The 27671-nt window shown below is 43.5% G+C and overlaps 1 long non-coding RNA gene across 1 annotated transcript in view; it reads right to left on the bottom strand.

Annotated features, from left to right (window-relative positions):
- The window catches only part of LOC308585834, a 52589-nt gene that overhangs the window by 11126 nt on the left and 13792 nt on the right, over positions 1–27671 (bottom strand). Inside the window, exon 2 of the long non-coding RNA XR_014007607.1 lies at positions 16998–17206. This is a non-coding gene — a long non-coding RNA (uncharacterized lncRNA). The remainder of the gene's footprint in view (positions 1–16997; positions 17207–27671) is intronic.

Below are 27671 nucleotides of genomic sequence, written 5' to 3'. Positions count from 1 at the left end.
GATCACACAATAGATCAAACCATGCACACAAAGCTTTAAAGCCCATCAGATTTGGTTATGTGCTGATATCCCTGAATTCAGGCAACTGAGGGCAAAAAACACAGACGAAATCGCACAAAAACTGCAGACAAAGTCAATGGGGCCCATAAAATGATACCATATATTATAAGAATAGTAGATCAAAAACATGTTTTATGTTATTGCTGTAATGTATCATATTTCTCCCCCTATCAAGTTGATCTGTTATATCATTTATGAATTGGGGTATATTTCTGCAAGGAGTGCTAAAATAATATATAATAACAATTATAATAATACAATCATATTCCCAGCACTGCTGAAAATGTTAGCAAATTGAAAATAGTTTTGTTTTTGTCTCCACTTCGCTGTTCCTTTGAAATTCAAGTCATCCGAATTCTTGAATTTGGACATGACTGTGTCCATCCCAAGCAAGGAGATTTGTGTAAATGGAAATATTGAGTGTATTCTCCTTTTCCAACCCCGATTTAGAGGTTAGGCCTCATGGGGGCTCCTTACTGCAACTAATACCAGGTATTCTTGCCTTAAAAGTTAAAAAATTAAATTGGGGGGGGGGGACGACAGATTCCTCACTAACTAGAAATGACTCATAAGAAAATGGCATGTATGATCAACAAACCATTTTTCTGCAGCTGGACTCTCCCAGGCTGCCTTCACAACTGCAATCATGACTGGAATGGAACCCAAACCAAACAAATTTCCATGTATTACTGGAAATGTTTAAAAAATAATACAGAGGCAGGAAGAACAGCTGGGAGGAAGTATTTGCTTTTGGAATCTGAGTTTTGACCCACACATCTCCTGGGAGGAATAACTCAGCAGTCTTTGAGGGTGCATTTGTGGGTCACGTAAGTTTAAGAGAAGGAGATGTGGCAGCTGACCATGACACCATTTGAATACTAAGCCCTTTTCTTCACACATGCCAACTTACCCCAAACACAGGTAGAATTGATATGGTGGAAAAATGAAAGATGACAGCTAACTGTGAAGATAATGGATTTTTTTGCGGATTACTATGGGTTAAACCACAGAGCCTAGGACTTGCCGGTCAGAAGGTCGGTGGTTCGAATCCCCGCAACGGGGTGAGCTCCCGCTGCTCAGTCCCTGCTCCTGCCAACCTAGCAGTTTGGAAGCTCGTCAAAGTGCAAGTAGATAAATAGGTACCACTCCAGCAGGAAGGTAAACGGCGTTTCTGTGTGCTGCTCTGGTTCGCCACAAGCAGCTTAGTTATGCTGGCCACATGACCCGGAAGCTGTACGCCGGCTTCCTCGGCCAATGAAGAGAGATGAGCACCGCAACCCCAGAGTCGGTCATGACTGAACCTAATGGTCAGAGGTCCCTTTACCTTTATGGCACACTGCCATGATCATCGACTGGCACAAAATCACAGAATGGAACATGATGAGTTTTTAGGAAAGGCTGCATTCCAATACTATTTCTGCTTGTATGAATGGGGGCGATCAGATGGCTAAGAAAGCATGGCTGTAATAAGGAGGTGGGCTGTAGAATACACAGGGGTTCTTCCTGACATGCTTCCACTGAAACATGGGGGGAAAGGCAATGCCTGTATTTATTGTAATTTTGTATAAATTGTGCAGCTACTGAATCCCTGTTTTGGAAGATTGAGAAAATCCCAATACTTGTCTGCCCCCTTGGCAGCTGCCTCATTGCATTCCTAAACATCAAGAGAATGGGTTGGAGGTAGGGAAACTGCTGGTGCAATGAAGGTGAATACACTCCATCTAGGACACCCAAGACCTGTTTTTATGGCTTCCACATGTTGGCAATTCCACACACCATTTGTACAGGGCAAGAGCCACCCAACACCTAGAATCACCCTCACCACACAAAAAGTCTCAATGACAATGCTGCTTGTTTGTAGTAGTGGCCACCACTGTAGCAATTCTCTATTTGATGTGTTGAGCAACACTTGTGTGTTTAACAGCCACATGTAGCTTCCGCGGTGTTGGAAGTGCTTCCAGTAGTTTCCACGTGGTGGCCAAAAGACCTACACCTGGAAATGAAACACATCAGGCTGCACACTTTATTTTCCCTATGGTTTTCCCCATAATTATAATTATATATAAAATTATAATTATAATTTTATTTATATCCTATAGCTTGGAAGTCGAACGCCTTGCCAGTCGAACGTTTTGGCTCCTGAACATCGCAAACCCGGAGGTGATTGTTCCAGTTAGTGAACGTTCTTTGGAACCCAAACATCCGTCACTGCTTCTGTGGCTTCCGATTGGCTGCAGGAGCTTCTTGGAGCCAATTGGAAGCCACATCTTGGTACCCAAACGTTTTGGAAGTTGAATGGACTTCTGGAACAGATTCCGTTTGACTTCTGAGGTACCACTGTACAACAAAACATCAAACATTAAAAAAACAGAATATCCTATACATATCCTATCCCAGTAAGAACTGCAAATATGGGAATCATACAATTGTAGAGTTGAAATGGACCACAAGCGTCATCTAGTCCAACCCTCTGCAATGCTGGAATATTTTTCCCAGTGTGGGCCTTGAACCCATGAACCTGTGATGAAGAGTCTTATGGTCTACCAACTGAGATGTGGGCAAAGACCATCACCTCAGAGTTTGGCCCAGCTGAACACCCCACACTCCTGAAAACAAGACAATTTGCCACCATATGCCCTGTGAGGATAATATCAGGAGAGAAAGGGGAGCAGGCAAATAATACATCAGAAGAATTGGATGGCATAGTTGCTATATTTCTTACTGAAGATGTGATTACTTTGGGTTAAGTTTCCTTTATGAGCGGCATTCAAGTATGAAAAACAACATTTTTTTCATACTTGACATTCATCTCTGAAATAAGCCGACTCCTTGCCAGTGTCTGTTGAGCTCTGGCAGCAGCAGACCAGGTGTATGTGATAATCCTGACCTGCAGTCATGGGATATCTTATAAAAGTGGTGGTGTAAATAATTGCTGTGCCCATGCTGAATCAAGTGGCTTTAATTCTTCAACAGCCTTTTCCCACAGTTCAATCACTTCTTCTCTGCCTGCATGATCTCAATGCATTCTCAGTCATGTTCCAGGAATGTGGCATGCAGCATGATGCATGAACCAAGAGCAGGATGGATAAAAGGTGTGGGGCAGCAATAGAAGCTGGCAGCACGCCTAGAAATCAGGCCCTTGAAGTGGCTGGATCAACACGGTCAACTTCTCAGCCTGATAAACTCTGGTTTTTTAGCTGCTGTCTTTGTTTTTGACGATCAGTTTCAATGCATATTGTTGTTCATTGTATGATCTGCTGGGTTGCTATTATTTTAGTGTTCTGCACTCCATCTTGATGTCTGTACTGATGAAGGGCAGGATAGAAATATTTTTAATTTAATTAATGTGATAGATAGATAGATGATAGATAGATAGATAGATAGATAGATAGATAGATAGATAGATAGATGTGCTTTTCTTCTAGAAAAAGTGTGCCGGTACTCACCATGAAGTTGTTGCAGTAACTGCCACACTTTTAAGCAGTGCTTTTCTTCTACGAAAAAGAAGGTGCCAGTACTGTGTACCCTTGAGTACCCCAGAAAACAAGCACTGGATAGAAAGATAAATAGAAAGGAATTCCCCGGCTGATGTTACTGTCTCTCATTTCCTAATAGGAAACTGTTGGGGCAGTCTTATCTGGTAGGTGCCTTGGGTAAAGTTGCATTAACTTAATCCTATGTAATTGTGTCCCCTTAAGTCAGTGGTGGCCAAAACTTGGCCCTCCAGCTGTTTTGGGACTACAATTCCCATCATCCCTGGCCACTGGTCCTGTTAGCTAGGGATGATGGGAGTTGTAGTCCAAAAACAGCTGGAGGGCCAAGTCTGGCCACCACTGCCTTAAGTTCTATGAAAGAAAGACTGCTGTCAGCAAGAGTCTTAGAGAAGCAGCAAAACCTATAGACCACCCCCTAAATGCTCATAAGGAGCAGAGACCACTATCCTTCCTCAGTCACACTGGTATCCCTGAATGCTTCTCCTCTCATTCCTAAGGAAATAAGCAAAGTGCTACATTAGGAAGCATAGCTGAGGTAGGAGCTAATTCTGCCCTTATCCTTCCAGCTGAGGCCCCCTTGGATGTCTATGCAGTAAGTGGATCCTTTGTTTTTAGGAAAGTGTATGGTTGTCATGACCCTCAGAGTCCAGCAGTGAGAACACTGACTTGGAGGCTACAGTGCTACCAGCTAAGGAGCCAAACAGGGTTTCTGGTTCTGGGCCTAATGCTGGTGATGAGGTGACCACTGAATGTGAGGTTGGCGGACAGAATTTCACTGAACCATATGCCATTACTACAGCAGCAGGCTCCATAAAACTGGAGCCACATGGTCACCTCCTCCTGAGCTTGAGAAACCGACTGTTTCCCCACAGTATCTCGGCAGACCAATGGTGCAAGGACTTCTCCAGCCAGAAGGCCATGGAGCACAGAAGAACTGCCCATCTTCAGATCTGATCCTTTCAAGATCCTTTAGTTCTTCACAAGGGGACAGAGCCTATGAGGGATGGAGCAGAGGCAGAGGCTCAAACGGGTTCAGTTCACTCCCAACCCTTGTTGGAGAAAGTTTCTCACAAGGAGCTCTCCATGGTGCTGTGGCAACTAACCTGCCTCTGAACTCCTCCATGGGACCAAACAGGATACAGTGGTACCTTGGGCTACGTTACCTTCATGTAACATAATTTCGGGTTGCGAACGCAGCAAACCCGGACGTGTACACTTCCGGGTTTCACTGTGCGTGCATGCGCAGAAGTGCTCTATCACGCCATGCGTGTGCGCAGAAGTGGTGCCTCTGGATACGGACTTTTCGGAGTAAGTACTGACCCCTGGGACGAATTAAGTTCGTATCCGGAGGATCCACTGTGTTGGCAAGGTTGGAAACTTCCACTGCAAAATATTAGCCAAATAACATAATTTGGGTGTGCTGGCTTGGGGAATAAGCAGCACAAGATCTGATTGGTCTCCCAGTTCACTGTTACTTTTAGTTCTTGCCAATTTAAACGCTGTTGCTGAGGGAGGGAGTGGCTAAAGATTTTCAGATCCAGTGCAGCAAAATTACTAAGGCATTCTTTCCCGAAATTCTGACAGAACTTTGATTTAGCTTCCCCCGATAACCGCATATAAGATCAGAATGCAAATGGCAACCCCCCCCCACTATTAGTCTGTTGTATGAGGTGGGTTATACTCATCATGACATATAATATAATAAGCAACACTCTGGACAAGTATAGGCAACAGCCTTGTCTGGCATAGTCACAGCAATAAAAACCACAGTTGGAAGATCAATCTGATTTGGCCTGCTTTCCATAGGGAGTGTTCTATAAGCAGGTCTTAACGGCACATTTTCTTTTCAGACATGTGACCAATTAATAAGGGGAATTAACCACCCCAGGTAAATAAGACAATGTGTGCCAGCCAGCTGAATTTGCTTCTGCCTGCAGGGTTAGGTACAACACTTGGTTCTTTAAAAATAGATGCAAACCACCCACGCCCTAACTCATGATCACCTGGGACATTACAGGGCCTTTTTGCTCTGCAAGAGACTGGGGGCAAATTATTTCCTTGAAAATGTTGTTTTTTGAAAAGCAGTACAGTGGTACTTCGGGTTACATACGCTTCAGGTTACAGACGCTTCAGGTTACAGACTCCGCTAACCCAGAAATAGTACCTCGGGTTAAGAACTTTGCTTCAGGATGGGAACAGAAATCATGCAGCGGCAGTGTGGCAGCAGCAGGAGTTCCCATTAGCTAAAGTGGTGCTTCAGATTAAGAACAGTTTCAGGTTAAGAACGGACCTCCGGAACAAATTAAGTACGTAACCAGAGGTACCACTGTATATAGATTAATTAAGCTAAATGAATTAAGCCATCTGAATGAACCATGCCTAAAATTCATGGGTGGGGTTGCAAACCTTGGGAGCAGGGGTAGGAAAATCCTGGATTTCCAGATCTTGTTGAATTCTAACTTCAGCCCCAACCAACATACCCAGGAATGTCAGGAGTTGGAGTCCAGAAACCACAAGTTCCCCACCCCTGCTGTAGAGAATGCCAAATAAGCTAAACATTACAAATAATCCTATCAGTCAGGAGAGCTGGATTTATAACCATAGACTTTAAGTTAGCAGATGAATAAAAAGTATGCCATTTGGCAGAGAAGAACCAAGAGCATAGATTTGGGTGAGACATCAGATGGGCTACCATGATCATCAGGTAGAAAACAAGTCCAGGAAAAGGAAAGTCTAGATTACATATTCCAGGTAGGCAAATTGAAAGGAAGAGGGCAGACTGCTTTAAAAATAGACTTGGATCAAGCCATCTCTGGTTTTGATGGAACGCTTGGGTGCAGACTGAGCTGCCATGCTAATAATACACTTTTCGTAACTCTAGCACATTTCCCAAACCTTTGCAAGTCCTGGTTTGATGATAACAGTTATAGTGTACTATGCCAAAACTTTGAATGAGTTTCAATATGTCAGAGAAACCACCCACAATATTGCTATCGGAGCCATGAGAATGGACAGGTAACAGATAGACTGGAAGAGATGGGCTTGAGGAGGCATGCTGTAGTTTCCTTGCCATTATTCAATGGTTTAGATTCTTAAACGGGGAATGGACAAACAGATGGTGACAAGAGGGGAAAATGAGGCTTTTATTTCGAAGTAAACTAGTATGTCCTAGCTACAGCATGCACTGGGAAAATGTATCTGTACTAAATCATCCCCTACGTGTATTTGACTAAACTGTCACATCTACTTTCTCATATTACAGGGTTTTCCTTAAAATTTTCACTCTAAACCAGAACCTTGCAATTATGAAGACGCCAGGGACGTATGCTTTGTACGTACGCATGAGTCACTTGTTCTCATGGGACGAAGAAGTACCTTCTTGACATGGTGGGAATCATACCATCATTGTCCGATGAGTGTGACTTGTGACAACGTAAGCTCTGATCTTGCACGACATTTTCAGCATGTTTACATTCTCAATTGCGTTATCACTTTTCTACCATAAACAAAGAAAAGCTCCTTCTTTCTGACTATCCCTAGCTCTATCTACTGTAATCCAAAAACTGTATAATAAAGTCTTAACAAGTGGAACTTTTTGTACAAATATCCAAGTGTATGTCAGTGATACAACTGTTCGTAATCCACAACTAAACTGAAAACAACCTCATTCTTTGGTTAACCTTGAATCTAAGCCAGAATTCTGGTGGTTGGGCTTAATTTTAGGTCTAAATCTTCAAACGTCCACTAGGATGTCACAGACTGAATTCCCATCCTATAGAGAGAAGGGCAACACCACCAAGACATAATAAAGGATGTAGGACCACCTAATGAATGTGTGGTGCCAGCCTACATACCTTGTTACTCACCAAGCCAAACATAGCCCAACAGCTTACAGATAAGTTCCATGGTTTTTCAATCCTAAGCAGGCAACAAAAGCAAGATACTTACTGATTCTCTTCTCTCTATGTATACCTACAACTGATTTGGTAGGTCATACACACAAACACAAATGTATTCACATCAATTCACATAGTGCTTTGATGTCTTTCAGACCGCAGAGGAATTTGGTTAGGTCACTGGTTATAAGAGCAATGCTACAAATTTTATTTTTATTACAGAAAAGAATAAAAGTTTATTGAATGTGTTCCCAATTTCCATGTCAAGTATAATTCCATTTTCAGTATAATACTTATACTCCCCCCCTCCCTTAAAATTCTAATGCACAGCTATACAGCTACACATTTTGGGACATGGATGTCTGTTGGGTTGAAATAAACGACAGACGAATGGCAAGTGTCATATGGGAGTGTCAACTTCCCATCAGATGTCAAAGCAGAATGAGAAGACTGGACCCATTTTTGCTCTCTGGGTAGAATGGTTTCTAACAAAATGATAGCAAATATTTATTGTAGAGTCTCCTGTTTTCAGATTTAGAGAGGAGGAACTCTGAAGGGATGGTAAACAATGATTAATCCTTCTTTTCAAAGCAGTTTTAATGTACTTTGCAAAACAATCAAAGAAGGGAGCCTTGCACCTGCATTTTCATGCGCAAGCTGCCTGAATTGGATTAACAGATGAGTACTATGATCGAGCATCAGGTTCTTTACATAAGATGGAAGCAACCTAACGACATATGGATCCTATACGTCTAGATTTGAAAACTGTAATTTGCTTTATATGGGGCTGCATTTAAAGAGCCTTTGGAAACTTCTCTTGGTCCAGAATGTGGTAGCAAGGGTGTGTTGACTAGTGTTCCTCTTTGGTAGGGGTCCTCAAACTACGGTCCGTGGGCCAGATGTGGCCCACCAGAGTCCTGAACCCAGCCTCCCTGCAAGGCCCAAGGCTTGGAAGCAGCCTGGCGGAAAGAGCCCTGAGGTAAAACTGTGTGTGTGTGTAACAAAGCCCTGGTAACGCGGTTGCTACCGGCAGTGCCGGCTGCTTGCTAACGGCATGCTGCCCTTTTAAGCCGCCAGAGGGTAGGATGGTGGCAAAAGAACCCTTTGCCTTAACCTACTACCCTCCCCTCAGGCTGGCTCTGTGATCAACGGAGCAGTGCCTCGCTGGCCGGTTGCCTCCTTAATATCCGTGCAGGTCCCATGTGGCGGCCTTGGCAACCTTAAAAGTTAGGGAAACACCAAAAACACAGGCAACATATGCAAACAGAATTAGCAAGAACAGAAGTCTGAATCACAACAGTTCATTGTACAAGGGAATCTCCATGTAAATAGTGGTGAGTTAATCCTTAAAATAAAGCTCTCCACCCAAACTTCACCAAGTTTGAAAATAAACTTCCATGCAGAGAAAGCCATATGCATGAGGAACAACAACATCAAAAATAACCCAGAAGAAATGAAGTATAAAGGTGAGGTATAGGTAACTATAGTATTACTGATAGTGCCTGTTGTGTGTCTGTTCTGGCTATTATTTTGAAACAAGGTGTTTTTTTTTAAAAAAATACATGAACAAGAGCATGTTTCTGGCACCTCTTTAGTCTGGCTCCCAACAGTGTCTGAGGGACAGTGAACTGGCCCCCTGTTTAAAAAGTTTGAGGACCGCTGCTCTGTGGGATCATTTAAAACCTTTTTACAATAGCTGCACTGGACCAGGAGACCTAAAGGGATATATTTCCCCACCCCACTTCCTCTCCCTTCCCTCTCCCCTCTCCACCCCATGGCGGCTGAAATATGACAGCCTAAGAAATTGGGGGGGGGGGATTGCGGGTCTTGCCTACACTATGGACCTCCTTGCCTCAAAAGATCTGTTTAGTCCCCTTATACCAGGAGGTTTGAGGTTTGTTAAGGAAGACCTTTTTTTTAAAGCTGTTTTACCTGCTGTAACTTGTCTGCTTTTTTCTTGTTAAACTGTTTTGTTGTATCATGGCATTATGTTTTTATTATTTGTTTTGTATACTGTTGGATTATTCTTAGTGGCTCCACTTTTGTAAATGCAAGCAGAAGAGTAGGATATAACTGCTATTAAGTATATAAAATTGTAGAGGTTTTAAGGCAGAGGTTTGCTGGCCATCTGTCATGGATGCTTTAGTTGAGTTTCCTGCATTGCAAGTGATGGACCAGATGAGCATCAGGGTCCCTTCCAACTGTTGTGAACTTGTGTAAGTGGGAGGACACCTGTATTAGGAGAAATTTGCACCAAAAATGCTGATGAATTTTAATGAGCACATTAAAAAAAAACCATAGACAGATATGGAAATGTTGGAGAACTGGATTTGGAAAATGGACAAACAGAGAAACTGAAATTGAACAGATTCACCCAGCTGATAAAGTCAGGGCCAGCACCAACCTTTAGCATAGTGCATCTGATGGATTCTCTGCCACTAATGACTTCTCACGGTGATGCCACTTCCAGGTCAAGATAAATCAAGATGGCAGACCGAAACATGACTTTGGCATGACTTCACCCAGTCTTTGGCATGATGAGTATAAACTCACAGATTACATGATCCATTAAAATAACGCAGTATTTTTTGGTCTGAAAAAAATCCTGGGCAGTGTCAAGCACTCCCCGCTAGCTGTATATATTAAAAAATGGGGGAGCATCCCATTTCCCCTTTTCTCCTAATAAACCCTACACACACACACACACACACACACACACACACACACACACAATCTGTCTTGCACCTTGAGGACCTATTCCACTTATATCTGCAAAACACTTCCTGCTTTGCATACCAAAGTGCCTAGGGGAGCAACTGCACAACTAGGAACACCCCTTAATATCTTGTCTAATGCAGGACTGGGACGCAGGTGGCGCTGTGGGTTAAACCACAGAGCCTAGGACTTGCCGATCAGAAGGTTGGCAGTTCGAATCCCCGTGACGGGGTGAGCTCCCGTTGCTCTGTCCCTGCTCCTGCCAACCTAGCAGTTTGAAAGCACGTCAAAGTGCAAGTAGATAAATAGGTACCACTCCAGCGGGAAGGTAAACAGCGTTTCTGTGTGCTGCTCTGGTTCACCAGAAGTGGCTTAGTCATGCTGGCCACATGACCCGGAAGCTGTATGCCGGCTCCCTTGGCCAATAAAGCGAGATGAGCGCCGCATCCCCAGAGTCGGTCACGACTGGACCTAATGGTCAGGGGTCCCTTTACCTTTTAATGCAGGACTAATCCTACCATTATACAGAAGGAGGCAGCTTCTTCAAGCAGTGGATACATGGGGAGCAGAGAGCAAAGGTGAGGTGTTTGAGGATCACCAGTCCTGAATACTCAAGCACCAATCTGCTTCAAATGGGTGGCGGGGGGAAGCATCTTACTGTATTTTGCCCCAGACTTCAAACTGTCATGGGTTGCAAGACCACTTGAGAACTCAAAAGCTTGTTCACCATCTGGCAATATTTTTAGTTGGGGCTAATAAACATACTGTCCTAGTATGGAATTTGGAATTTCTCTGCCACTGTTTCCCTCCACAGGATGTTGCTGCATTTTTTTGTAGCATCTTTCAGAGCAAGTTTGCCTTCCACTGATTGCTTCCCATGGCTCTACCTTTTAGAGTGAGTTATTATGACATCTGGACCATCTGGCTCTGATTTCTATGACTCACTGGATTTTGGATTATTTTCATAGTCTGACAATTTGGAGGTCTAGCTGTGAGTGGTTAGGGTGTGAATGGGCATGTTTCAACATCTGCATTCCCCTTGTTTTTCCAGTTCTGTAGCTTCCCTTCTCTTCTCCAGCCTGCTCCTCTTACTATTTTTGCAGGTTGCAACTGGGAGTTTTCTTGGTTCAGAACTGCACACTTTTGGCACAAGTCAGTCATAAATCATTTCCAACCACTCCCTTCTGGCAAGGGCGGTTTCCCACTAGCACTGCCGCTGGGAATCCAACAGATTTAGCTACATTATTCTTCATATTGAACTGATTTTAATCTTGCCTCGCTACAGATTTTCCACAAATGTAAACAAGAAGCACAGCTTAGCCCACAGCTTAAAACAGCATTTATGCATACATGGCAAGAAGTGCAAAGGCTGAGTATTCAGAGACTTAAGCTCCCCTATTCAAAACTTGGCCATGAAAACAACTCTCTAGGAAATGGAAACGATCCTTCAAAAACACTAACATTCATTCAGTTTCTCTAGGAGTCTCAAATCTGTGAAAGCCTCTTGTTGAGATGCCAAACTTTTCAGAAGAAGGGTCACCCTTCTTCCAGCAAAGAATATTGCATAGATGCTGCTATCCAAGTTTATATTGCACCTGTCTCTCTGGCAATTGGGATGTCCTCAACAAGCATGACACTCGGCTGTTCAGCTGCCCTGAGCTTGTGCGCTTACAAGCACACATAGTATAAAACAAGTATAATACACCTGAAGCAATTTTAGGAGGATGCTTTGGAATGCTACCCCCATTTGAAATCCCAAACTCATGCATTTATGTTGAGATTTGCTAAAGCAAACAGACAGGAAAAGCAAGCTTTGTGAGAACTGATCTCATTCCCAAGAATCATTACTATGCCGAGACATTGCAAAAGATAATGCAGTCCTCAGTGGCTTTGCAAAGGGGTACAAAATGACCCGAGAAAGGATGCAAAGCTTGTAACAGTTGGCTATGGATGATTCCCAGTGATGAATGGGATACTTGCCAAAGCCCCTTGCCAGACAGCCATCAGCAAAGCTCATTTTCTGCCCTGGGAAGAAGCAACAATGGGAAGGTGCAGTGAAAGTAGCACCCTTCACACCCTACCCCCAAGGATGAATCTCCAGTGTGCCTCAGAGAGTCAGCTAGTGCACAGAGGGCATAGCTGCACACCCAAAGAGGAGGAGAAAAACTAGGTCAGTTATGAATCACTGGAGATCAGTTGAGTTGACTCATTGCGGTGTCTGCTGATTATATGTGCTGCTTTGGTGACTCTGGTTCCTTGCTAAGCTCTGCTGAGCAATCATAAAGCCTTGAAGAAGCACGCTCCTTGCATTTTGTGCTATTAGAAGCTGCCTTAACTTTATTGATGGGGCACCCTGTTTCTGTTTAAACTGTGTACATTTGCAAAACAAAAAAGGATGGGAACAAACATTTGAAAATTTTAAAAGCAGAGCATACTATTTAAGGGAAAGACAGAGGAGAGATTGAGCAGGAGGGGCAGGGATCCCTCAGCTGGGAGGGGAGGCTTTGCACTGCCTATCAGAGCAGCCCCGATCTCAACTCCTACTTGTGTGCAAGCAGGAGGGGAAAGGAATCCCATCAGAGCAGCCCCATCCCACTCCTACTTGCGTGTATGCAGGAGGGGGCAGCGATCCCTCAGCTGCAGTCCAGAATCTTTCAGTTTCACCCTTCGCATTAGTGCAGGCATGCTTTTTTTTCCAATTGAGATGAATACATTGTAAAATCTCAGTTAATGTCAGTTGGTCTAAATCAGGTATAAATATATTTGGACACAACAAGTATACTTGGTGTTATGTTCCTGTTCATATGTTGTGAACTTAAAAGTTGACAGACAACCTTTATTACTGCGTAATGTACGGTACTTTACAATGTTCCTGACATATATTTCAGCTTTCTGGATTCATTTGCATAAAATTGTTGCATAAAATTTGCATTTAATTTTAATGATTCTAAGAACGTCAGGCAAAATGGTCGGGCCCTGTGCATGTTCACTTCATCAAATCATGCCCCAGCTCTCATGCTATCTGTTGCTGCTGCTGCATGTTGTAGTCTCCATCATCTGGGGCAACAGATTGACAAAGGCTGCTGCAGAGTCTCAGGAGTTGAAGCAGCCCAGGAAAGGAGATACTAATAACAATGGAGAGTTTGTTTCTTTGAAGTTTGACCACAGTCATTGTTCCCTTCTGTCTCCTCAACACCTAAGTGTAAATGTAAGTTAAACCCAGAAACAGCTCAACAACTTTGGGGCAAAATCCTAAAAAAAGCTCAACAACTTTGGTCAGCCCTCATCAAATCAGTGGCGTAGCGTGGGTTGTCAGCACCCGGGGCAAGGCAAGTAATTTGCGCCCCCTAACCCTGAGTGAGCCAGGTAGGGGCAGAGAGCTGCGAGTGCGAGCGCGCCCCCCCCCCAGATGTTGCGCCCGGTGTGGCCGGCCCCCCCTGCATCCCCCACGCTACGCCACTGCATCAAATCTGGCCCTCTTTGAAAAATGTTTGACACCACTGCCCTAAGCACTCCATGTAAGGACAGAGGAGAAGGAGTGGAGGAGGGTGGAGCTTTTCGGCTGACATATCTAGTGGTAAACCAGGCAGTAACTTTTCCAGGGTTCTGTTTTTCACTTCCAATCACAGTGCTAGTCTTCCTGTCACAAGGAAGGAGGAACTGCCTCTTGTCAAATGAGCACAACAACCCCTCCCCAGTGAACTGTTCTTTAGTCATCATAAACCCTGCATCAATACATTTTGAAACGTTCAGGTTCCCTGTTTAGGGGGAACTGTACCATATATGCTGCTTTTATACAAATCTCTCCCCAAACCACGGGGAACCCCTTTTTAGATTCCCCCTCATCAACTTTAAAGCTGTCCTGCATCTAACACAATATCCCATACCTATCCTGAAATTTGACAAGCTTTTTATTACTTAGGGGCATCTCAATGGCAGAATGTTCTCATACAAATTACGTACAAAACAACATGGGGGGGGGGAGGTAAGTGATTTTTTTAAAAAAGGTGCATTTTAGAAGATTTCCAGAGTGATCCTAACCGTGTCTGCTCGGAAGTAACTCTTACTGAATTCAGTGGGGCTTACTCTCAGGAAAGTGGGGTTAGGCTCACAGCCTTAGATTTTGCCTTTTGGTTGCAATCCTAAGCATGACTTATTTGGAGAAAGGTCTAGTTGAAATCAGTGAGATATACCCTGAGTAAACATCTCGAGAATTGCAGTTTTAATGTGAAATACGGTGACATTTCTATTTGGGGAGATTCTAATGGTAAAGAGACAGGTTTTATTTTATTTTCTTTGTTCAACGTTTCTGCAACCAATGTTTTGCTTCTGGTCATCCTCAAGAGAAAAGGAGGACAAGAACAATGGGCACATGCAATTCATAACACTGATTTGGTCCCATGTTGCTTGTTGGTGAGTCTTCAGCCTGGTGTGCCTTTGTATCCTGAAAATCACTGTAACATCTACAAAAGTTTCCAGTCTTTGCTATTCTTTGTCTCTTGTAAGCAGATACTTTAGCTGAGCCAATTAATGTTTAAAACATTTCATGTCTAGATTAGCACAATGCGTTCCTTCAAGACTCCGAGTTCTTTTTACTGTGTTACAAACTAACACATTGGAAAAAGAAGCACTAATCCTGAAATACAGCCTTGAACTTCCCGGCTATTATCTTTTCCCCACTGTGGGAAGTTGGGAACTGATTATTTATGCCTGCATTTCCTCTCCTATGACTGTTATCTGCTTCCTGCTCTAATCCACAGAAATACGTTTCTGCTTATGTGACTGCTTATGAAACTTAGTCTTCTTAAATAAATGCCTTTGGTGTGGGGATCTTGCTTTTTCAGCAGCTGCTGAAGAATTTACCTGTTAAGCTGAAGATCTTAACATTTGCTTTTATGCTTCTCCTCATAGATGCCGGGCTAAAGACCTATATGTCAGACTGAACAGGGACCCACGGCAACTAGAATTTATGCCGAGTTTTGAGACAGAAACTGCTGTCAAGGTTACCAGACCCCTCAGCCTCACTTGTGAACCGCCATGAGACCTCTGAGTATGGGGCGGTATATAAAGTCTAATAATAATAATAATAATAATAATAATAATAATAATAATAATAATAATACCCAACTTTAGGTATCTTTGCTTCCTTAACTTCCCAGTGCCAGCAATTCACTCAAAGTGCTTTGAAAAAGCCTCCTAGCACAGAGATGGACACCAGCACTTGAGACAGGATGAATTATAAACTAATATTATTGGTTTATTAAAGGGATGCTATAAGAGAATACTGATACTCGGGGCTTTTTCCCCCAGCCAGAGCTCACTGGAGCTCCAGCACCTCTTTTTCTAGAAAAATAGCCCTGCTGGTACTTATATTGGGTACTTATTGACAGTTTCTGAAAACTCAAGAGACCATGTTCCTAACACCAGATCTCCAACTCTTCAAGTGGCTTTTACCTCAGGCCAATTTTCCTGAAACTCCACCTCAGGCAATAACTCCCCAACCCAGTCCACTTATTGGGGATAATCTGCCTCTGTACCCCAAAACTCTACTTCTTGGACATTTTAGCCCATTTGTATAAACTTCCTCTGGTAAGACTCTCAGGCTACCTCAGCCACCAACTCCTTTCTCTGACCTTCCCCAGACGAGTATTATTATTCCTTAATAAATGTCTATACTGCCCTTCATCCGAGGATCACAGGGCAGTTTTACAATGTAAAAACACAAAAATACATAACACAGATAAAACACTGGGCATTCTGAATAACACATGGGCCGTTAATATATATAGGCCTCAGTCCCCCCCCCCCCGTTTTATTCCTCACACTTTCCTCATCAAGCCCTTTATTCCCACCAACTTTCAGCAAGAACTACTGCGACAAAGGCTTACAACACCATAACAGAACAAGGCCTCGGACTCTGTAACAGAAGTCGCAGAACATTTTATCCCTTCAGGCACAAATATAAACAGGTTTTATATCTAATTTCTCCACAGCCGCCCTGAGGGAGGATGTGCATTTAAAAGTTGGACAAGTTGAGTGTGGCTTTCCTCATCCTTCTAAGAGCTCCATGAAGGAAAGGTGGGGTATTAATGTAAGAATAAATAATAAAATGCCTAAGTCAACTCTGCTGGCTTATACAGGACATGCCCACTTGTTGCTCCAAGTCAAAATCAAATCAAATATTTTTAATACAGTCAGTGACCAGGAAGCAATTTATAAAATATGACATTAAGAATAGTATTGTGCTACAAGTAGCAGTAAAAATATGGCCAATTCTCAGAATTGGTGCTTATATTTATGACCAGGTTTCGAGTTTTAAGTTTTTAAAATTCAATTCAGGAGTCGCTACTGTTTATTATCGTTCTTTCGATGTTTACAGTTTGAACTCCTTTGTAGACATCATTGCTCGTCTTATTCTTGTTGCAATGTAACAGTACTTTGCCACGGACCTGTTAATTTCGGGCTCTTTGTCAGCTAAGAGTCAAAAACTCTGGAAATGTTTTGAGTTTGGTTATGGTTTCTAAAGAATGTCGCAAGCAGTACTTCAGAACAAGCAGTTCTCATGCAGAGGGGGCATTTCATACCACATTTAGAAACAACTAAGAGAGGAAGTAACAAATTCCCTCTGCTTCTTTTTTAGATTATTTCCCTTTAGGAAGGTCAACAAGGATGCAGATCTTTGCATTTCTTGATGACATATCCAAAACTTTCACAGAATCATGTTGGGTCAAGTAAACAATCTCTTTTCCTTTTTCGGGCATGCGATAGGAGGCCATTTCTTTCTAAGAAGAAGGAAACTTCCTTCTTTTCTCCCTAGTATTGGAATACTTACCATGTTGGACTAGGGTTCACAAAGTGCACATCCTCTGCTCTCATCTGAACTCTCTGACTCCCTGAAAGCTCTTTTCCAGGAAAACAAAGGGCACTTCCACACTGACATTATTATGGGACTGGGATTCAATCGCATATCAGCCCATTTTAGATGCACAGTTATGGATGAATGGGATTAACAATTGCTGGATGCATTGTTGTATCATTTTCCTGCAAAAAATAATAATAATAATTGAGTGATCGCTCATTTCAACATATAGAGGGCCACCGGTTCCCCATTCCTAATCTAGAGATCTGATGGAAGGTAGTAGTAGATCTATACCTGTTTGTCCCCGCTTTATATTTGTAAATACAGCCAATAGCATCAAAACACCATAAGCCTCTAATGCTTTCTCAAATAAAGGAAATGATTCGTTTTTTATTCCAGATAGCAGCCAGTTGAGGCAACATTACCTTGAGGATCCAGGAATGAGTTTCACTCAAAAGGCAAGGTGAAATGTGAGGAGTGGAATTTGTCATTGCACTCTTCTCTCTGTGCAAGCATTCCTGGGATGATTCCCCTTCTCTGTGGTGGACCTTGGGGTCTCAGATTTCAGTGGTGCTCTGTGCAATGCCAAAATTCGGTGCCCTCCCACCTTTCGCCTTACATTCTTCATCATAACTGCAGCACCCTCAAGGCTCTACCTACTCAATCCATTCCAGCCATTTCAGGAGAGCCGGGGGACGGGGGGAGAGGTGGGGGAAAGCCCCCTTGCCCAAGCCCTTGTTCAAGGCTTCTGCCGGCAGGGCTGGTTAGGTGAAACCTACATGGTGTGTTTTGTTTTGAATTGCACCAGGATTTTGGTTGGGTTGTGGTTTTTTTTTTGGGGGGGGGGAGGTTGCCCTAGGTCTTCCAAAGAGTTTTACAATCAATAAAAAGCTTGTAGTTAAACACAGAAATGTTGCAGACTGCTTCAGCGTTCCCATAACAAAATAGCAACCACTAACAAAAGTAATACCCAAGGTACAGCCGCTCCAGGCTTTACTTGTGTCAGACCTGGTTCTTGTGTACAACTGGATGGATTCAGTTTTGCTTCTTTTTTTAAAGGCAGGTACGTGTATGTAGCTTTCAAGGGCCTCTGGCTGGAAAATGGAATAGAAACAAACTCTTAACAGTCATGGATAGTGAGAGACCTCTAGCAAGGGATGTGCAAATATGTCAATTTTGGCTGTCCAGGTTTCCAATCTTTTCAATCTTAAACTTTGTTCTTCATATTTCTGGAACAGTTTGACACACATGCACGCAAGCATGCACGCACGCATATACTTCATACAAATCCATCAGCATTTTAGTGTGGATTTCTTCTAGCATACTTATTTTTGTAATCAGTTTTGACTAATGCACTTTTTGCAAGCAATTTCCCTTAATAAAATTAATTGTAGCTTGTCAATTTCACTACTTATATGCATTTTTGTGCACGCTTTACTCTAGTACATGCATATTTCTTGCTATACGTGGCTGGAGATCTGCATTGCACAATTTGGAAAAATGTGAATTTCAGAGGATGGTTGTGTTCCAGTTCATATATTGCTTCAAAAAGTGCAAATTTGGTAAGTTGGCCTGAATAAAAAAACCTCTCTCCTCGCTACCTCTAGAGCAGTGTTTCCCAACCACTGTTCCGCGGCACACTAGTGTGCCGCGAGATGTTGCCTGGTGTGCCGCGAGATGTTGCCTGGAGGGAGGCGGGCGAGTCGGGCGGCGAGAGGCGGGGCGGCGGCAGCGAGGAGAGGCCGCCCAGCGCGGGGCTCTTGCCGTCTGCCTGCCTGGCTGCCTGCGAGCTCGGCGGGCAGCGCCTCCGTCCGCAGCGCCCGCCTCGCGGCTCTCATTCCCTGCCCCTGCCAAAGCTCACCCAGCCAAGCCGCGCTCTCCTTCTTGCCTCGCTTTGCTGCCTCCTCCCCCCCACCCCCAAAGCTTGGAGGTTCCCCGGCAAGGGGGAGGGGGAAAAATTGAAACTTACACTTTCGTGTGTCCCTCCCGGCGTGACGCTGCACGCTGACGTCACGGGGCTGTAATGGTGGTGTGCCTCAAGATTTTTTTCATCAAACAAGTGTGCCTTTGCCCAAAAAAGGTTGGGAAACACTGCTCTAGAGTAGCAGAAGCACATCTCCCAATTGCTCGGGCCTGGAAACAAATGGGACACATTCTTTGTGTAACACCTTGTGTATCTACACGGAAATGCTGCTTACCTTCCCGCCAGAGCAGTACCTATTTATCTACTTGAACTTTGATGTGCTTTGAAACTGCTAGGTTGGCAGGAGCAGGGACCCAGCAATGGAAGCTCACCCCATCGTGGGGATTCGAACAACCGACCTTCTGATCGGCAAGCCCTAGGCTCTGTGGTTTAACCCACAGCGCCACCCACATGGATTTAATAGGTTTTCACAAATATCCACATGGAGATGAGGGGTGGGTGGATGTCTCCAAGTATGAATCTGGGGACTGGACTATAGTTTGGAAAAAATATGAACGAATTCCTAGGCACACTGCACATATTTTATTAGTGGTGCACACAAAAACAGGAAAAACAATACAATATTTAAAATGAAGAACGATTTTAATCAACATAAACTTATAAGTATTTCAATGGGAAGTATGGGCCTGCTTTTGGCTAATGAGATGGTCAATATCCGGTTCCATATTTGTCACTGCTAGTCGTAGCAAGTGATGCAAGTGTTCATCAGTTAGTTGGGATCTGGTTGGAGATTTCAGATGCTTCATTCGGGGAAAAGTCTGTTCACAGACATAGGTGCTGCCAAAGATGGTTGCAATTTTGAGCGCATGGTTCCTGAGATTCAGATATGACTCAGAGGGGAGAGATGCATAGAAATTAGTGAGAATGAATTATGTAGGACATAATTTCTGCACCTAAATTTCTGCCACTGCTGTGGCAAAGGGATCTACTATCATTCAAATAACTAAATTTAAATTATGTGAAAACATGACGATAAAAAAACAGCATGCAATAGAAAACCTTACGTGGGCAAGTTTCAGATTTAAGCAAATGATAAGGCAAGGCAAGGAGCCCTGTTTAGGGAATGATTTAATGACTGATGTTTTAATGCATTTTTAATCTTTTGTTGGAAGCCTCCCAGAGTAGTTGGGGAAACCCAGCAGTGGCGTAGCGTGGGGGGTGCAGGGGGGGCCGGCTGCACCGGGCGCAACACCTGGGGGTTAGGGTTAGGGGGCGCAAATCCACGGGTTAGGGGGCGCAAATCCACGGGTTAGGGGGCACAAATTACTTGCCTTGCCCCGGGTGCTGACAACCCACGCTACGCCACTGAAACCCAGCCCGATGGGCGGGGTAGAAATAATAAATTATTATTATTATTAAGGAGGTTAAAACTTGGTACTCTGTTTCTAGTTTGATGTAGGTGCTGTGAGTCACATGTATAACTGCTAACAATGCATTTTAACATGTTTCCTTTGTTCACTGTCTATTTCTGTATGCTGATAAAGAGGTGCCAGAAACATGCTCTTTCTCATGTTGTGTTTTTTTTAAAAAAACACCTTGTTTCAAAATAATAGCCAGAACAGGCACACAACAGGCGATATCAGTAATAATATAAGTTACCTATACCTCACCTTTATACTACATTTCTTCTGGGTTATTTTTGATGTTGTTGATCCTCATGCATATGACTTTCTCTGCATGGAAGTTTATTTTCAAACTTGGGGAAGTTTGGGTGGAGAGCTTTATTTTAAGGATTAACCCACCACTATTTACATGGAGATTCCCTTGTACAATGAACTGTTGTGATTCAGACTTCTCTTCTTGCTAATTCTGTTTGCATATGTTGCCTGTGTTTTTGGTGTTTCCCTAACTTTTAAGGTTGCCAAGGCCGCCACATGGGACCTGCACGGATATTAAGGAGGCAACCGGCCAGCGAGGCGCTGTTCCAGCGGGCACGGAGCCGGCCTGAGGGGAAAGGTGGAGTGGAAGGGTTGGCATAGAGGAAACCAGTTGGTTCAGGACCCTGGTGGGCCAGAGCTGGCCTGTGGACCGTAGTTTGAGGACCCCTGGCTTAGTGCTTATTTCTTCAACCACCTTTCAAAGGTAATGAAGTCTCCCTGTCCCTTTATTTTATGACGATAGTGCTGCTATCAATGTGGGGTGGGGAGCAAGGAAGAGAGCAAATGTTGTGTCTGATATCCTTGCATGTCAATGGATGAGGTCAGCATCCCTAGCCAAAATAAAAGATCTGGAGCAGTGGCAGAGTTAGTTGCATGGGCACCTGGAGCGGCCGCCATGCCGTGCACTCGGGGGGTGGCGGAGTGAGCCCCCCTGGTGTGCCTTTTTGTCACCCCCCTCAGAGATGACACCTGGGGTGAACCGCCCGCACAGTCCCCCCTTTCTATGCGACTGATTTGGAGGTATTTGGGGGAATAGTACACCATGATGACCGAAAGAACTTCGCTGTACTGATGACATCTACTAAATTGCATGGTCTCTGAATAATGTTTTGTTTCCTTTGTATGGCATTACATTTGTACCAAACCTTATGGTACAACCGCCTTTCAGCTTTACAATCCTGGGTTGTGGCGAGAGAGGCGACTAACTTGTGACATATAAACTGTTTGGCTAAGTTAATAACAGCACAAGCTCCTCCATGTTTACTCAAAAGTGGGAATGAACCAGAGACATCCGTAATACATTCGAGACTTTTGATCTAACAGTAATTATAACAAGTCTGCTTCAATATTTCGTGTCTGTTTTCTGTGTGATTACATTTAAATAAATTCAAAAATCTAAAAGTACAGATGTATGAATGTCTTAATTCAAGCTTTTTTCACTTTCTCAGTTTGTCATATTTCTGCATCAGTTTGCGATTAAAAAAAAAGTCCCCATGAACATTTGTCAGCAATTTTGGGAGCGACACCAGCCATGGATCAAGTGGGGCACTGGCCGAGGACCCAGGAGCTCTGAGGGGGTATCTGACTCCAGATCAACCACAATCTGCTGACTGATTCCTGCTAGTTCTAACATTAGACAGTGGACTGTTCCGACAAAGGTCTTCTTTTCTACTTGGGATAGGTTTGTGCTGCAGATTTCACCTTTAGTAAAATGCTAAACTTCTTAGTCATATATCAGAAAGCACATACCTAGTGGGTTGCTGTTGTTGTTGTTTAAAGGTGCACAAATGTGCCACAACATTGCATTCTTTGCTGGTGCTCATGTGCTAAAGACAACTTATGTCAACAGCTGCAATGTTGTTCTTGCACACACACAACCCTCTTACATTCATTACATGTAGATAGGAGATCACAACAGTGTTGCTGAAACGTTACTTTGCAATGGCTAACGTGGTTTCTTGTTTATTTGACTTCTTGTGCAGAAAGTCTCTCAGTGATTAATTTCCTGCACAAATAAATTACGGTCTGAATGTTGCCTCGTGAAGGTATGTTACGATAATTCAGGTGCAGGGAAGAGCGTACATAAAACGTGTTTATAGCAAACAGTTTTGTCATCGTGCGTATGGTTTGAGGTTGCCTCATGTGAGTGATTGCATTGGTTTGAGTCTGTTCACCCAAATTGCATCAGTCCATCTCCATTTGCCACGGTCATACAGCTTCCTTTGTTTATGCTCAAATGCCTAGTAGTTTAAATGCAGTTTATGGAACTGCGGTTTTACGCTGAGGCCATCTTCTTGCTACATAATTGTGGGCTGAGTTTCTAAACAAGCTAGGATGAGACTTTGAAAAACGCTTCAGAATGAGTGGGTGCTTTCGTAGGCCCATTCTGGTTCATTTCCTTTTTAAGAAAGCACCACATACCACAGGGTTCAGATCTAATTGGGGATTATTACTATCATTATAATAAAAAAGCAGTGGCGTAGCGTGGGTTGTCAGCACCTGGGGCAAGGCAAGTAATTTGCGCCCCCTAACCCGTGGATTTGCGCCCCCTAACCCATGGATTTGCACCCCCTAACCCTAACCCCCAGATGTTGCGCCCGGTGCGGCCGGCCCCCCCTGCACCCCCCATGCTACGCCACTGTAAAAAAGCTTAGGAACTGTTCCCTCACTTTCAACCAATCACATACAAACTTTCCACCCTCTGTATATAAAATGCTAGGCTTTATTCACAGTTTTCTTGATTAAGCTAAAGGTCAATTTTTAAAACCTCTTAGCTCCACTACTTCACTTTTGAATGAACCGATGAATAGACACACTTCTCATAACTGAAGCCATATTTGCTATGATGTATTATTGTAATAGGAACTGGGGTAGAGTGGGGAGAGAGAGAAATATTCAAGGCAGACATTTCTCCTAACAAGAAGAGGGAGCTGTTGTGTGTTAACCTGCAAGGTACTTCAAAAAACACTCATACTCAGGTTTTAATAGTGGTAAGCAAAGTTACTGAAATGTAAAAAAGTGATCAAAAGGCAGATGACTGATCAATAGACAGTCTATTATATGCCTAACAGTACAAACTGAGCTCATGGCTTTTTGTTCTTTGCCAGGCATAGGCAAACTCGGCCCTCCAGATGTTTTGGGACTACAACTCCCATGATCCCTAGCTAACAGGACCAGTGGTCAGGGATGATGGGAATTGTAGTCCCAAAACATCTGGAGGGCTGAGTTCGCCTATGCCTGTTCTTCGCTCTTTGTACCTGGAAAGTGCTTGGGCTCCCTTCTCTTTTTATAGCAGTTTTTCTAAGACTTTCCAACTCTCAGCCCAACTGCTGTCATGTTCCATAATAACAATAACAATATCCATACAGGGTGTCATAGACATCAAGTTGGTGATCGACATAAAATTATCAATAACATCGCATGATGAAGAACACATGACAACTAACAAATCAGTGAATCGGATTGCTAAGTCGGCTGAATCAGTCCTCAGGAAAACCCTGGGGGAACTAATATGTTTTGAGCAGGCAGGTAAACGTTGATACCATAGGCACCTGCCTGATTTTTACTGGGGGTACATTTCAAAGAGCAGGTGCCACAACCATAAAGCCTTGGTTTTTGTAGACATAAGGTGAGCCTAGACAGCATCCTAAAAAGCAGAGACATCACTGTGTCAACAAAGGTCTGTATAGTTAAAGCTATGGTTTTCCCAGTAGTGATGTATGGAAGCGAGAGCTGGACCATAAAGAAAGCTGATCGTCGAAGAATTGATGCTTTTGAATTATGGTGCTGGAGGAGACTCTTGAGAGTCCCATGGACTGCAAGAAGATCAAACCTCTCCATTCTTAAGGAAACCAGCCCTGAGTGCTCACTAGAAGGACAGATCCTAAAGGTGAGACTCCAATACTTTGGCCACCTCATGAGAAGAGAAGACTCCCTGGAAAAGACCCTGATGTTGGGAAAGATGGAGGGCACAAGGAGAAGGGGACGACAGAGGACGAGATGGTTGGATAGTGTTCTCGAAGCTACCAGCATGAGTTTGACCAAACTGCTGGAGGCAGTGGAAGACAGGAGTGCCTGGCGTGCTCTGGTCCAGGGGGTCACGAAGAGTAGGACACGACTAAACGACTAAACAACAACAGGGTGAGCCTCAGAAGCATGCAGCACTGCTAAGAGTGTTTCTCCTGAGGAACATAGTGTCCAAGCAGGGTGCACAAGGTAAAGTGATTCCAAAGATAATTTGATCCCAAGTTGTTGAGGGCTTTCTATGTTAAAAGCAAGACCTTGGTCTGGTACAATACTGACATCAAGCACAGTTCTTTTCAGCAGCGGTGTTCCATGTTATCAAACGGATGCACCCTTCAGCAATCTCATTGCAGTAATGTTGCTCCTTCAAACTTGTACACCTTTGCTAAAATAAAAGGTAAAGGTAAAGGTACCCCTGCCCGTACGGGCCAGTCTTGCCAGACTCTAGGGTTGTGCGCCCATCTCACTCAAGAGGCCGGGGGCCAGCGCTGTCCGAAGACACTTCCGGGTCACGTGGCCAGCGTGACATCGCTGCTCTGGCAAACCAGAGCCGCACACGGAAACGCCGTTTACCTTCCCGCTTGTAAGCGGTCCCTATTTATCTACTTGCACCCGGGGGTGCTTTCGAACTGCTAGGTTGGCAGGCGCTGGGACCGAACGACGGGAGCGCACCCCGCCGCAGGGATTCGAACCGCCAACCTTTCGATCGGCAAGCCCTAGGCGCTGAGGCTTTTACCCACAGCGCCACCTGCGTAAAATACCCTCTGTTTATTTCTGCATTAGTGTATTTCTTCATTCCACTGGTAAATGAGCATGGAAGCATGTTATGGCTACTCTTAGAAACCTAGAGCCTTCCAAAGCTAATTCAAGTGTGTCAGTGATAAGCAATGGAACTCTCACAGCCCAAGATTTCATCCCATGGATGGCTTTGCATGTTCTATGCTGGGGTGTTGCTCTCTACGATCAGGTAAACTTCGTGTCCTGAGTTTTGATTGTTAAATGTGAAAACATCTCATTTTTATACTCAGGGTGCCTTGACCTACATACTTGATGTACCAACCAAACTCTGGCTTTCAAAGTCATTCTGATTTACAATCTGGTTTCCACCCTTCAAATTCCACTGAAGTTGCTCTCACTGAGATCATAGACTGCATTCTTGTTATCCGATCTACAGGTATCTATTTTGTTCTTGATCTGTGATACAGCTAGCCACTCTGTCCTTCTTGGCTCCCTCCTTGTTTTGGGCTTCCATTCCTCTGTTCTTTTCTACTTCTTCTCCTATTTGGTTAGGGTTGCCATATTTCAAAAAAATAAAATAAAAAATAAAGACCGGGACACACCAAAGTTGTTTAGCTTTTTTAAATACAAAACACCAAAAAACCTGTGATTTTTCAATTGGCTTGCCTAAGATCCAGGACAACGCACCATAGGAAATTCCCCCTGGATGTCAATTCCGCCTTTGAAATCCTGGTTATGTCCAGACACATGGCAACCCTATATTTGGTGATCACGATTCAATATTTCTAGAGGGGAAGTTCCTCGGCAACCTTCCTCTGTCTGGAAGACCCTCCAAATCATGGCTTTTACTTCCACATGTAGATGGCAACAAGCAATGTCTCTCTAGTCAGTCTCACCTCGCCATCAGCCTGATGGATAGATCAATGGATATAGAGGGAAGAATTATACATTATATTAAACCTACAACATTGGCTGTGACTTTTCTGCGGTAGGACAATCTGTAAAGACGGAGGATAGATTACACTTAACTGATATAATCAACTCTAAACTATTATACAAACCTGCTTAACGTTTTATTGTATAATTTACATTGTATACACACGTAATGTTTCTTGGGGGATGGGGTTATATGGGGATTATTTGGTTGTAAGTACTTTCAGAAACTGAAAAATAAAGTTTAAGAACTAAGAAAGAAGGGAAACTTCTCAGCATGTGACGTGAGCCATTCTGGTTCTCCTTTGTCTCCCCGTTTCCTGCTAAGCTCTGGAGAAGTGGAAGCATGTTTGCACATGAATCATGGCAAGTTGTGACTATAATGAGCATAAGTGCGGAAATGAGAACAGCCATTCCCAAAGCTTCCAGTTCTCTGGGCAGCAGAACTGGTGGATATCCTTGAATTCTTCCCTGAATGCCAAACAATACTCGGTAAGGTTGCCTGTTTGTCATAATAGCATAATACCAAGCACACACAAAAATATTTTCTGGACTTCATGGTGGAGAAACCGAAAAAGTACCTTCAACCACCTGTGCAAACATTTTATATCAAGAAAGGTAAAAAGAGGAAGAGGGAAAGGAACTAGAATGGAGCAGAGTGTGTGGATTATTAGGAGTCCTGGGCAAACATTTCATCTGTGCGGAGGAGCATGCCTACTGGTCCAGCCCTATCAAAATCTCTATCGCTGGTAGTGGCTGGGACAAACAAGACAAGGGTGTAAAGCAAATTCATGGAGGATTAGACAAATTCATGGAGAGCAAGACTATCAATGGTTATTAGCCACAATAGCTATGTTCTACGCCTGACCCACTGCCTACACTTACAAACCTTTCTAACCAGGAATACGTCCCAGTGATTTCAAAGAAATAAACAACTACCTGATGTTTACAAGACATCTGAAGGCAGCCCTGTTTAGGGAAGTTTTTAATGGCTGATGTTTTAATGTATTTTTAATCTTTTGTTGGAAGCCGCCCAGAGTGGCTGGGGAAACCCAGCCAGATGTGCAGGGTATAAATAATATTTATTATTATTATTATTATTATTATTATTATTATTATTATTATTATTATTATTATTTATTCCCAAGTCTTATAGTAGAGTTAAATGGGTAACACCTTAAAGCCCTAAATGGTTTGGGGTCCAAGTTTTTGCAGGGGCGCTTTCTCTAATCCCAGTCAACTAAGCCTTTAAGATCTGCTGAGGAGCGTCTTGAGGTCCAGCCCACGAGGATGCAAACTAGTGCCTTCTCTGTGGTGGCCCCTCAATCATGAAATTCCCTCCCCATTGAGTTGTTTGTTGTCATCCCCTCCCCCGACATTTTTGGTGCCACCTAAGTGCACTTGCTTGTCCAAGCCGTCAGGAAAGGGTGACTGTTGCTAATCCCTACTTGCAAGGAGTTATTGTCATTTTGCCATGTGTTTTTAATGTTTTGTAAGATTGGACGGTATGCCAATCACCCTGAGCTCCTTCCAAGGAAGGGCAGGGTAAAAATAGAAGAAAACAATTAATTAATACTTGGTAAGACTAAT

The sequence above is a fragment of the Podarcis bocagei genome (assembly GCF_964188305.1).
Source record: "Podarcis bocagei genome assembly, chromosome: 4".
Classification (NCBI taxonomy): Eukaryota; Metazoa; Chordata; class Lepidosauria; order Squamata; family Lacertidae; genus Podarcis; species Podarcis bocagei.
Note: the sequence above shows the minus strand (reverse complement) of the source record. Positions and strands in the feature narration are given on the sequence as shown.